Raw genomic sequence first — 13,725 nt, 5'->3', positions numbered from 1 at the left:
ATCAAGGATTTGACTGGTTGTATTTCTTTCTTCTTTTCTTCAAATAAAAAGTGTGTGTGTTTGCCAATGAAAATGGTTATCATCATCATAACCTATGAACGTTTTGTTATCAGATAAATGTTTTTATTAAAGCTATCAGAGATGGAGAAGTACTCAGATCTTTTACGTGAGTAAAAGTAGAAGTACCAGAGTGTAGGAATACTCTGTTACAGTAAAAATCCTGCATTCAAACTCTTCCTAAAGTCTGATTTAAGGGTTGATTATATTTCACATCATTAATCCTAATCTGCCTAGCAACTAAAGGTATTAAATAAATGTAGAGGAGTCAAAGCACCATTTACCTCTGAATTGTAGTGGAGTAGAAGTAGCACAACATGGAAATATTAAAGTAAAAAGTCCCTTCAAATTCTACTTAAGTATAGTACTTGAGTATTTAGTTACTTTACACCAATGAAAGCAACATGTCTGTAGCCAATAAGTTACCAGTGTACCAATAAGAGAGCATATTAAGAGGTGGGTTTTTATTCAAAGGGCTACACAAACCAGTATATACCAACAAAGTGCTCAAACATAGACTCCTGCTCGGGGAAAAAATGAGGCAGAGTTTCTTCATCATGAATCTTTTCATCAGCAAAGTTGTTCAACAATGATGGGGAATGATGTACTTTTTTTGGGTTGACAGGCAAAATGTCACATTGATAACACTGGTCAGGTGATCCGGGGTCACAGGTGTACGGGGGCGTGGCCTGGGGAACAAGGAAGTTGATTGTTTGGGGACGGGATGGAGGACATGTTTTTGGAGGGAGATAAAGGAGCTTTTTAGAGGAGAGGAGGAAGAACATTTAACTCCGTTTTATGTTGTACCACATCCAAAAAAAAGAACTCAATAAAACAACCAGTGTGATTTGAGGATTATAAATATTGAGGAACTGGAAGACAAGCCAAGACCAGATTCACCATTACTGCATCTGGTGAGTTTGATTCGTTCTGTGTTTTATTGCAGTGCATTGATTTTGGATTGTATTATTTCCTTTTGAAAGGAGGACATTTTTAGTTTGAAGGATGTTAGGATTGGATGATGCGGCCTTGCTTTGAGTTGGACACACTTTTGAGATATTTCCATGTGAGCTGGGGTCCTTCATAAGTTCTGTTGAAGCATACAAGATTGCTTATAGCTAGGGTGAGCCTTTATTGTTCTTAGAGGGGCTTTAAAGACACCTTTAGTCTTTGAAATCCTTCCTTAAACCACGTCTTAGCATGGCAGTTGTGTCATCTTGAAAACAGCTGAAAACAGTTGTTTTTATTGCTTGTGACATTTTAGGTTTCTGCACCCACAGCACTCACACATATGCTCATATTAAATGCTCTCTATCTAACTTTTATTTAGGTCCTTTCAAGGCTTTATTAAGTAGAACAGCAAACTTTCCAAACTAAATGTTGATGTTTGCATGGGGGTTTCGTCCCCGCTCCCTGTTGTGTGGTGTTTTCTGCTCCGGTCTCGTCATGGATGGCGGTGCTCAGAGGGGACCGGAGGAGACGAATTAGGCCAGCTATAAAAAGTGGATGAATCTCACTTTTTGAAATGGTTGCCATGAAAGACTTACTAGATGCTGCAGTGCAAAGTGGGATAGTGTGAAGCATCCTGTGTGTTTGTGCCTGCAAGAAAGAGACTGGAAGCACATCTCGGTTTGTTTATTAATGAAGGAGAACAGTGAGTGCTTCTGTGTGTGCGTATCGGTTTCTGCACAGAGAGACTGATGGAAAGCAGGAGAGAATGAGAAGTGCCTTTACATCTGTGCGTGGGAGGATATTGCTAGGGAATGTCATACCTGTCATGTTTCCTAAATAACATTTATGAAATTGCGAGATCAAATTTAAAGAGCAACACGTCGCGTTTTTTGTGCAGTTTGCAATCTGAAAGCTCTCGACAGGCAGACCTTTCTCTAATCCGATTGGTATTCAAAACCTGGCGTCTGTGCGTGTTGGCTCACACCGGTGTGTTCACATGTTGAATTCTTACAATCCCTCGTGGCACAAAGAGATCAATAAGGCACTCGAGCTTTACTGAAGTCAACCTTTTCTTTAATGTACAGACTGCTCGGGTACGGGACAGTATAAAACGCTTAACGTAAAAAGGCTTAATTGATGTTCCAAAACGGCGATCAATGATCACCACATTTCTCTTGGACATGTCTTGTCATTAACACTTTCAACTGTCAAAAAATCAAAACCGAAGTCCTATTATTATGGAGGTTATAACTATTCAGTGTTTTCCTCTCCATTGAAGGCCATATAAGGAAAAAGCTTAACGTAGCTTGATGTTCCCAAACAGCGATCAATGATCACCACACTTCTCTCGGACATGTCTTGCCATGAACACTTAGGACTGTCAAAACCGAAATCCAATGCTTATGGACATTATGTTACATTAAGTGTTTTCCTCTCATTGAAGCCTATTATAGGCTGTACGAAAAGGCTGAACTTGTTCCAAAAACAGCGATCAATGATCACCACACTTCTCTCAGACATGTTTTGCCATGAACACTTAATGTAAGATAATATCCATAATCCTTGGATTTCTGTTTTCATTTTTTTTGACAGGCTTAAGTGTTCATGGCAAAACATGTCTGAGAGAAATTAGGTGATCATTGACCGCTGTTTTGGAACACTAAGCTACATTAAGCCTTTTCACGTTAAGCGTTTTAGAATGTCCCCTCGGGTACAGGCTGCTGGTCCGACTTGTGATGTCGTCCTGCTTCTGTTTACATCAAACATAATTAAACTTCTCCTGGTCTCAGAGGCAGAGTTGAGATGAGAGAACAGTATTCTGAACACATTCCTGTTTTGATATATCAGGCCTGTCGGAGGTTTACTTGGACATCCCTCTGCTAATTTCGGGGGATTTCCAAGCAGATGGGAGGAGTATCTGAAGCTTGGCCCAGGCAGGACGTTGCCAAAGCTACCATCAGCTTTGATGACACACTGAAGTATCTTTATTCCCTCACCAAATATTATTGAAGGTAAACCAAGCCAGGTGAGCGTGTTTTATGAAGGTTTCTCTTGAAATGAAGGCTTAATAGGCGTAACAGGAATACTACTCCCATTTGTGTTCCCATTTGGGTTGGTTCCATCAAAGGGAGTTTCTACAAACCTTACCTGTATTTTACGCAGATAAAATCCAAGTGAAGTTTAAAGTATTGGCAGACCAATCAGAACAATAGAGACGACTTGAACTACTCTATATATTCATAAAGCTAACAGTGCTGGTTGCTTAATGCACGTTTGGACACCAGTAAATTACAACCACCAATGAACAACTGTGCATCAAAGCTTTTTGGTCCTTAATTGAGCTAATTGGACTCACTTTCATGGTTAAAATGGACCTTTAATTACTTCTAAGAAAGTTATATTCCTTGAGTTTAGTTTAATAGCAACATGGCCTTTATATTTGTATCAAGTGTTGATTTGCTGGGAATTAATTATATCTAAGCGTTAGTTGATTCAGGAGAGTCCGGGTGGAGTTGCATGTTTTTTTAAATGTTGTCAAATCTAGTCCAAATTTATCACATATTTGACTCGAGCTTGGCATGTGTCTTTATCGCCTCATTAGTGTTCTTTGGTGAACCTCAGCTGAATATTTCCCGACCATGTGTCCTTCTTATTGTGAAATGTAAACCTTCTCTTTTTAACTTCTATTTAAGCTACGGTTAAACTCGGGGTCTAATCTTTGTGCACACTATTACTGTCGACACAATATATTAGCTTAGTCATGGTCAAGCTAGTTCCTCGGTCTTGCTAGCTATATAGTTTATGATGATGACCCTCAAAAAGATTATTTCAAAACTCGCTGTGACGACCTGTTCTAACCTTAATCATCATGTGAGAGTTTCTCAAATCTAGGGTTACCATTTCCGCACAACCCTAAGCTAGAAGCATAAGTGCTAAATCCTTTTTGCATCTATACGGCAGGCTACATGAAAAAGCTAATATGCAACGCCTTGTTGAACCTCTATTTTCCATAAACTATTAAATGCTTTGTAATTGTACTTAACTGTTTCTAATACCGTATACTTTCCTCCCATAAGGGTACAATCTGAACCTCTGCCTGATGAGAATATCACAACCCACAGACTGAAGGCGCACACACACACTTTGCTCACTCTTTTATATACCTATTTCTTGTCTCTCTGTCGGCCGGGAGCTTCGAGGTTGGAAATGATAAAATTTAGACTTCTCATTTCTCTCCCATTCCACTTTAATTTCTTCCCCACTCCGTGCTCCCTTCCTCTAATTTCTGCCTCTCCCCTGCCATCTCATTGTGCTCTCCGTTTCCTTGTTAGCTCTGCTCAGGGTCTCTCACCTCTCATTAGCTTCCCCTGCTGACTGGAGGCACCTGTCCTCGGGTCCCACTGCGGATATCTGGGCTTCTGTTTAAATCAATTTCCATGTTAAATAGCTGCTGCAGGGGAGGGCAGGAGGCGGGGAGGGTGTGGGGGAGATGGAAGAGGTTGAGACATTACATGAACCACAACTCTTTCACGCCGCTGACCCTGCAGGCTGATCCACAGCCGCTGTCTTGTTCTGTCTCCCCGACCCCTTCCCTTCCCTGGTTCGGCCCTTTATCACTTCGTGTTCTCCCCCTTTGGCTCCTCTCTTTTATTTCCCTCTCTGTGCTTTTTTTTCTCTTTCTGGCTTTTGCTTCCATTCTCCCAGCGCGGCCCAGGGCATGTTCTCATTTCAGATGAGAGCTAAAAAGAGGTGTGTGTGTGTGTGTGTGTGTGTGTGTGTGTGTGTGTCCACTCTCTGCCCGGGACTCGCTTCACTTATTAATCTCCCCTTCACAAAACCTTTTTGGGCTAAACTGAATATGCCTTTATGTTACTGCACATGTCATAAACCATTATCATTTCCTTCTTTACAGGCATTCGGCTGAGACGCTGTCTAGCGTAATTCTATCATTTTCCTGCAAATAAAAACTACCATGACGACCTCGAATAACCTGCCACTGTAGGGTCTCTCTCACAATTAGGCAAAAAAGGTCAATGTGTCCGAGTCTCTCTTAAAAAAAAGTGCTTCATCACAGATTAAATGTTCTATTTTAGACCCTAAAAACATCATAAATAAGTGAAAACCGTTCCTAAAAATGGTCATGATGAGCACTGTATACATCTTCACCATTACTTTGGATATATTTAAATGGCATGACTCTATTTCTGTTTGTAAGGTAGACTTTTGATCATTGATAGAGACGCTCTGAGATTGTTGCCCAATATAATCTATACCAACTATTCCAAATGTATTCGACATGCCTCGACATATGTGAAGTAGTCTCTTTAATCACTGTCTTTTGGTTTGGCACCTTCAACACCTCACAGCACACATTCAACGGATCCAAGCACCCTTCAATTGTTCATTTACCCGCTCCATGTTGGTTCTGCTTTAACCCATAAGCATGTGCAGACCACAGACTGTATATATAAGACACACTCCTGCAAAATCATACAAGCTACCCGTGTATTCTACGTTGGCAAAGCAATCGAGTTAATGGAAGCACTAAGTACTGCTGCAAGCTGGATTTCGGACCACTGCATGTGAAATATACGCAGTGATTATCCCTGATTACATGTGTAAAGCTGCATTAAAATACCGGACTAGCGGCTGAATTTCTGCCGGTGTGTGTGGATGTTACTGACAGCTAACTGACTCATCTAATAAGTAATCCAACAACCATTCTGCGCCATTGTCACCAACTGTAATCATCGCCCAGATTAGTGCACATACAATGCAAATTACTTGTTAAGCACTCAACTATGGGAGAGAGTGTGTGTGCGTGTGTGTGTGTGTGTGTGTGATAGTTTCCAGCGTGCAAACACTGCTGAGCACCCTATCTGATGAGATAAAAGATAAATGACTCCCTCTTAATCCCCATATAAAAAAGAAATGAGCATGATTGCAGATAATCCCTTCACTTTAGGATTCATGCTATGGTGAGTAAACTAATAGACTAGTTACATTTATACACATATAAGCACAACACACACACACGTGTTGAAACACCTGAATATGATGAATAATGTCGCATGTAAAAGTATCCCCTGGGAATGTTTATCACTTGATCATTCAGATTTTTTTGTGGGTACAGTGTTTATTCGGCTTCTTGCCCCACGGGAGGAATTCATTATGAAATCACTCCAGATAAAATAATAAAGTCAGGCCCTCACACGGCAGCTTTCGCCGAGTATTGGATTTGGATCATGCTTGGCGTGGCAGCGCTTAGTATTCACGAAGCTGAGGAGGCATAAACTGCAGCGTCTTTATTATAAATCATGTTTTTTTTTTACCTGCGGGATCAAAGCTTCACGGGTCAAGCTGATGTGTGAGTTTCGTATAAATCATCATTTTTTAGGAGGAGGAGCTGGGATTGGATCGTGCTTTTTTGTTATGTTGAAGTTAAACATAATCTAGACAATCTGCCTCAGAGTTAAAACTAAGGTGGAGTGTAAATTAGTCCCATGCATTTTGGTTACAGTTTGTAGACATTTCAAGTACAAAAAAGTTTCGAAACACTGATTTTCTTTTGTGAAAGCAGCTAGTTTTGCTTTTTAAATGTATATATTAATTGATGTATTGATTACTTTTATCAGCACATTAGGCCACCCCATCTTAAGAGAGGGAATAGAGTGAAGATAGACTGTAATATCTGTAACGGTACAGTCCTTTTTAGTATCAGAGATTTCTAGGAGCTTTAATCTCGTGTTTCATTGTTGGGGTTTATCTTGGCGTAGCGGTGAGAATGTTTCCTAAAAGCATAGTAGCATGTTTCCTCCAACAAAAGCTGCTGCAAAGGAGATAATGGATAAGCGTTATTGTGTTTCCCAATGGTGGGGGCACACATCACAAAGGCAGGAGGGTGTAGTGAGGGGAACGGAAGATGCACACTGCAAAGAAATCTTATTTAAAGAATAAATAAAAAATGTGGGATACAGATTTGAAACAAGGGTAATGATTTGCCAGTGCAGGTGAGATAATTAGACTTAAAACGACTTGATTCTTGAAATAAGAGAGACATCTTGATGCTTGAGAAGTGGCACATTTCTTGAAATAGGCAGAAAGACGTTGGTTTTGTTATAGAGCGGAGCAGGGATGACGTGTTTTTGAAGGCCAACCTGGAGTAAAGCTTCGCACGGGCTCCGTCCACAAAAAGCAATGGTATTTCTCCAGTGGATTTGGGTATAATTCAGAAACTAACCTCAGTGGCAAACACACTTTATACATTATAACACCACCTAACGTGATTTCTGAAGTGTAAATGCAATTGCAAGAAGTAAGAAGCTAACGTTAGGCTAAAAAACAAGCTTCAAATAGCCTCTCTGCGCATCACCACCGCTAAGCTAATGGCGGCTAATGTTCTTGATGATGTTTAGTCGTCTCATTCCCTCACCTTGTTATCAACCGCTGTTTTTATGACGCATAGAAGCTTCAGATATTTTAGAGTGGGGTATTTACTGATGCATTTTATGTCGTAGAACAACATTTCTTCAGCTTGTGTTAACCACAGGTCTTATTTCAGGCATCTAACCAAAACACCAAAATGGGTGTTGGACTCATTCCTGCATCACTCCATTGATTTGGGAATTGATGTTGTAGTTTCCCATCACCATTGAATCAGATCAAGTTTAGTTACTTGTCAGTCTTGAATCAAAGTAATGCTTGGATTTGCTATCAAAGTAAGAATGAACAAGTCAAATATTCTCGAGAAAGGCTTCCTCAGCTTACACCAGCAGCAGCTCATACATAGAACGCAATTCCCACTACAGGTTTAGTGAGCATGCATAGAGTTTTGCAATGCATTCAGGGTAACGGCACGCAGCCTGGGTCTTTGCTCTGTAGGTTCTGCATGGAATAAAGTCATGGCCATACAATGCTCCGACAAATCTGTTGTATGTTTCCAAGTGGTAAAGGGTGGAGACATGCTCGTGTATCTCCTTCCCCCCCGACACACAGCCTGCTGCCTTTTGTCTTCTCCTCTCAGACCTGTCAGGCAGAATAGAGTCACATCTGCTCCCCGTATCTCCTTCAAGTCAGGGGGACACAGTTGGCAAAGCTGCCAGCTGCTGGCCAGAAAGTCTGAGCGTGTGTGTGGCAGCAGCGTGCATGCATTGGTGTGTGTGTGTGTGAGCGTTGATGTCTAGTAGTTAACCAGCACTTGTCGCAAGGGACATCATTAGGCTTTGCTCGGGAGAAACGGGGGATAAAGATGGAGGGAGGAGGAAATTAGAAAGACTTCCACTGCTGTCTTATTCCTCCGATTTTCATTTTAAGTAGTGTAAGTTACTCCGGTAGAATCTCCTTCCTTTGCTCTGTTCTGCTCTCACTCCTACACAACTAGGTGATTTCTTTAGCAACAGATTGCACGCTCCTAACCATGTTCTACCACCGTCATCCTTTAACCTCCTTACCACCATTTCTAAAGTGAAGACAGTGGATCAGATGCTGATCAAGAGAAGGAATGGTCAGGTTTTTTTCCTGAAAGGAAATAATGATTTGCGTCCCCCCTTTCCACATATTCCTAAAAAATATGTACAACAGCTTTTGTGGCAATAGGCTCTAAGTTCAAGGCTTTTAAATAGAAGTGGATTTCAAAATATTCCCTTTGTGGGTTAATAGTCCAAAGGTGTTGAACAAATCGGTACAAAAACAACTGGGTTTCAGCAGCCATCGGTCCGATAAATAAGTGTTAGCTATGTCGCACAGATGCTGTAGAAGTAATGAATTAATTTGATATGTTTGCTTTAGTGGTTTTTAATGTGCTGGAGCTTGGGGTCCTTTCTAAAGATTAGCCTTTTATCTGTGTTGGTTGAAACATATGTCCCTTCTTCTAACTGCAAACCAAATCGACCCACAGTTACAATAATTAGAATGAGCCTGGACGCTGGAGTCGACTTAGTAAAGAATCGTGCCGTTATCTTCCATTGCTGATTCGAGAACGTCGCATCCCTTTATAGACTTCAATTGTTCATACAAGACATGCTTTTCTATTGTCAATAAACCCGCATAGGTTTGGTTATGTTTGCAATTAAAGACATCTGAAGCCTGATCACACAGAAGAACATGAGACGACCTTGATTTTCTTCACATTTCCTGGAGACGGCATGTAAACAATTTAAATGGAAGTCAATTAGGATCTTTTGTTGTGTACAGTATACAAACTCCAACGTTCAACAGAAATATGTTGTAATCACAGTCAAAGTACACACGGTACTTCACTCTTTTGTGTCCTTTGTGGAACCAGTAATCAATTTTGATTTAGGTACGTAGTAACCCTAACCCTAACGCCCTATTTTTCCATGGTGGAGGCACGTACTGATAGGTAATTTTGACTAAATGTAGGGTTTGGTTGTATCGGTTTAGAAATAAACGGCCTTGCATTTTCCTTCTGAAAGGCATACATATTTGCACATTCCAAGAAACACTTTTGCACTTTGCTGAGATGGAAAATAAGGTTAATATAATAGTAAAATGCGACGAGGTGTGATGAAGACAGACTTGGCGAATAAATCATGACGTAAATCAAGCATTTATCCACTGGAGTTTGCCTTGTACCAAAGAGACTAATGGTTGTATTATTGTTATTACAGAATGAGCAGAAAGATGCACAAGTTTACTTCTGACAATCTTTTTAGGAAACGGGTTCAAATTGCCATAAATTTAGATGGAAAGTAAGTAGTGCTGAAATCACCGTTGGGGAAAAACACCAACAACGTCAGCCCTGCAGCACGCTAACAGCTCCTGTAGCCTTGAAGTGATACTATGAATGCTTTTGGGGATTGTTCAGACTTAAACTGCATCAATTTACAGGACAAACAGTGTCTGCTGGAGACACAAATGTCCAACCCTTATTAAGAACACAAGAGAAAGGAGCTCAGAAGAATAACGACCAAGATTGCTTCATTCTTTAACCAAATAAACACAAGTGTCTAAGCTAACGTTGGTGTTAATTTACATTTAAACCTTAAAACATCCCACCGTCAGCTCTTAAAATACAGCCAAGTAGGATAGAGCAGAAAAACATGAGGTATTTGGCAGTGCAAAATCCCCAGATACATGCTTGAAACTCATGTGACAAACCATTAAAGCCCCCAGATGGAGCACACCAGCTAGATTTAATGGGAAAAGATGCTTTTTTTCTTACAGTGGAATAAAGCACTTCTGCTTCACTGCACACATCCACAGCAGCGACCTCCCCTGCAGCTCCGGACTAGAGTTAAGAACAAGAGGCAGGCATGAGCAAAAAGAAGCAAATTGTTAAAGAGGGATTTAAAAGAAACATAACAAGAGTAGAGGCAGTTTGTCCTCTTTATGGTTCTTAACAAAGCACGCCAAGCTCTTCAAAGCTCCTCTTCCCCCACCCCGCACTCCTTCGACTTTGTGTTGGGAGCATTTAGACTCGGGGATGGTAGCAGTGTGTTTCAGCCCTTGAAAATTAGAAGAAATGAGGCTTTGTATTGTAGTGGCACAGCTCGGATGAGTATTACTCAAGCCCACGCACGCAGACAATGCATGACCATAAATAAATGATCTGACTGATAGTCGGCAGCAAGAAGTACAGGAGAAGCGAGAGGAAAGGGCAATAAAAAGGAAGGAATGGAGGATGGGGTGCAAGGGAAGGCAGAGAAGGAGGGAGGGAGGAAGGGAGGGAGGGGGAATGTTGGCAGCTTCTGGAGAGACATAGCATCACATTAAAGGCCAAGGCCAACAACTCCTCACCCGTTAATGAGATTCTGTCTCTATCTTTCTCGGTAGATTCTGGCTCGCACCGCTTACTCTCAATCCTCCTCCTGCTTCAGACTTTATATTCTCCTTGTTTTGCCGCATTTATTCTCCTGAGCGTAATGCTTAACTGCTAAGACAGAGCAACTATTTCCTTAACCTTGTTTAGATAATAGGAGAGTGCTTTGGGTGCTGTTGCTAATCAGGTCATTGATTATTTAATTGCGGTAAGGTGCAATGCTTTGGCTTTGTAGGTTCACTGAATAAGCAACTGGCCTGTCGTGAGTTTGATCTGCATAAATCCTCAGTGGAGGCAATGTTAAATTAACGTCCTAGAATGATGATTGCATTCGTCCAATGCAGCTTGGTAGCTTTAGCCAGAAATTCCACATGTTTCGAAGGCCAATTAGTCTGAAAAATGAAAGCCTTCTTATCCATTGCTTCCAAGTATCTATTCCTGTCTGTATTTTCTTATTTTGCTTTGTTTTTATCTGGGCTTCAATCTCATCCAAATGCCAGATCGTAAGCACACATCTAAGAGGAAGCTATGGTGGACACTGCTGGTGGAAAAACGCTGTAACAAAATCCAGTTTTCCTTCAGGAATAAATTAACACATTTTTATCCTGAAAAACTCAAATATGGGTGAAAATCTTAAACTATGTTTGCCAAAAAGTCCCTTACCTGTGTGTTTTTAGTCATTTCTCCCAACCAAGCACGGGAATTGTATATGTAAACACTTAAAAACCCATTAAAGTCCCTCCCCCCCAAATGTGATGCAACACTCAGTCAAGAACCTAAACTCAATTATTTATCGACCCTCTTTTTTTCCCTCTGGATTTCCTGCAAATAATCCCAAGACAGGTAAGTAGGCCACTTAGTGTGTAATATTTGAGCACTTTGTATTTAGCTTTGTAATATTCTGAAATACATGTTAGATGAGTAAGCCGAGTGTGTTACCTGCAGGGAGAGCTGTGTTTAGCTCGAGGGGAGGTAATGCAATTCCTCCAAAGTTTCTAAACGGTATTTTGGAAAGTCTTGTATGAAAGTTTAAATGGTCAAAGAATGAATAATTTGCTCATTTAACACATGAAATACAACATCTATATCACTCTGACATTAACAACCCACATTGTATTGCTGTTGTTCTTCATCAATTGTCTTTTTTTTCCAATTGGCCTTTAAATCAAGCCACCCCCTGAAGGATCCCAGGTCTCTCTGTGAACTCTGTGTGGACAGTTCAGCAGTAAACTCACCAGGGAGATGACCTGAGAGGGCCACTCGATACCTACAGTAGTGTGTGGATGCTTTATAAATCCTGAAATCTATGGCATGATGGAGCAGCGTCTTGATTACGCTGGGTCTTTAACAACATACAATACAAACCACATGTTGTGCAACCAGACGCACGCAGCTGGTATTGATCAGGGATTGGTAATTGACCTTTTGTTTGTCCGTATTGGCATTTGTTAAAGGTAAACGGAGAGCGATGGAGAGTCAAGTAACCCGAGGCGTTTACGAACCTGGCATTGAAAAGATGGCCGCTGCAGCACAATAAATTTCCTGCACCAACGAGACATGCCTCCAGATCGATATGTGTTGTAGGTTGGACTTACAGCACTTAAAACCGCTATTGATCAGTGTGCCTTTTTGGCTTTCGTAACTCACCATGAACCCCGGTCTATTTTCCAGTCGGCCCTAAGGTCTCTGGGTGGATGAGGTCAGGAAAACAACGATAAACCATCAACTCCGTGGAGAAAATGCGGCAACTAGGTTCACAAATGGATCAATTTTTGAGCCAAAGCCAGCAGTGGAGCAAAAAAACCAAAGTGTTAAATCCTGTTACAAAAATAAATGAGGTTGGGATCATAAATCTTTCATGCTGATGTTGGAGAAGGTCAATAAGAATAACAATAGTGTGCTATGATTACCATGTAATAGGGAGTATAATAACTTTCCTATAATTCAATTTGTCAAAATGCCAGGGAAATGTCTCTCTAAATAAGGTGCTTCCACCGCAGGAACTTCCATAGGGTGCTAATAACCTTTAGAGGAACACAGAAACTACACCTGTATTTTAACCAAAGGAAATCCTTCCAAAATAAATGGAGTTCTGAGCTCTAGCTGTCAAAGAAAAAAAAGTATTTTCCCCTGTAGCTGGTATTTTTGTTTTGGAGGTATGCATAATTCACACCGGAAACAAAACCCACCCCCGGGTCACGTATCGACCTGGTGTAAAAACTTCATTCACAGAATAGAGCGTGCAAAAGATTCAAAAGGTTTCTTGTTATATTTAGTTATCTGTATTTATCCATCAGCTGTTGGGAGATACATTTTATTTAAGGGCTCCTTTCATGACACCCAAGGACACCATACCATTTAGTTAAAACCCTTAAGAGGTTAAAAGCAACAGGGGAGCGTGGAGCATAGGAGAGGGTGGATTTGGTGCCAATGACATCATGCTTTTGTTTGTGTATTAGCCGTGTGTGTGTCTGTCTGCAGCTAATTTAACATACTTCTGGACCCATTAGCTCATATTTGTTGTTCTTATTTATTCCTGTGTGCTGAAGAACATGCTATGTATAACTTTTGTAAATGTTTCATACCGTCCAGCATAGGCCAGGCTAATTATATTCATTTTAATTTAATTTAACCAGCAAAGTCTCATTAGATTCAAACATTTCGCTAGCAAGAGAGTCCTGGCCCAGTAAGGCAGCAGCATAGATTAAAAACAATGAGAGAACACGTACAGTCTCAATCCGGGACATCATCATACGAAGCATCTAAGGACAGAGCTGCTACTTCACGATCATTAAGAAGCACTTTAAGACTATTTAGAGAGACCAACTCCTCAAGTTTAAGTTCATGCTGCAGCCGGTTCCAAGCAAAGGAAGCTGTGTAATTGAAGGCCCTTTTTCCTCGGAGCGAAGCCGATGAGTTCAGGTGCTTTGCTTGGA

The 13,725-nt window shown here is 40.9% G+C and overlaps 1 long non-coding RNA gene across 1 annotated transcript; it reads left to right on the top strand.

Moving 5' to 3' along the window:
- Positions 1-833: 833 nt before the first annotated feature.
- Positions 834-4,713, top strand: LOC134875324 (uncharacterized). The gene is made up of 3 exons (XR_010167182.1): positions 834-971; positions 2,857-3,034; positions 4,086-4,713. It is a non-coding gene; the product is annotated as an uncharacterized LOC134875324 (long non-coding RNA).
- Positions 4,714-13,725: the final 9,012 nt, after the last annotated feature.

The sequence above is a fragment of the Eleginops maclovinus genome, chromosome 13 (assembly GCF_036324505.1).
Source record: "Eleginops maclovinus isolate JMC-PN-2008 ecotype Puerto Natales chromosome 13, JC_Emac_rtc_rv5, whole genome shotgun sequence".
NCBI lineage: Eukaryota > Metazoa > Chordata > Actinopteri > Perciformes > Eleginopidae > Eleginops > Eleginops maclovinus.
The sequence above is the reverse complement of the archived record's forward strand: the minus strand, read 5'-3'. Positions and strand labels throughout refer to the sequence as shown.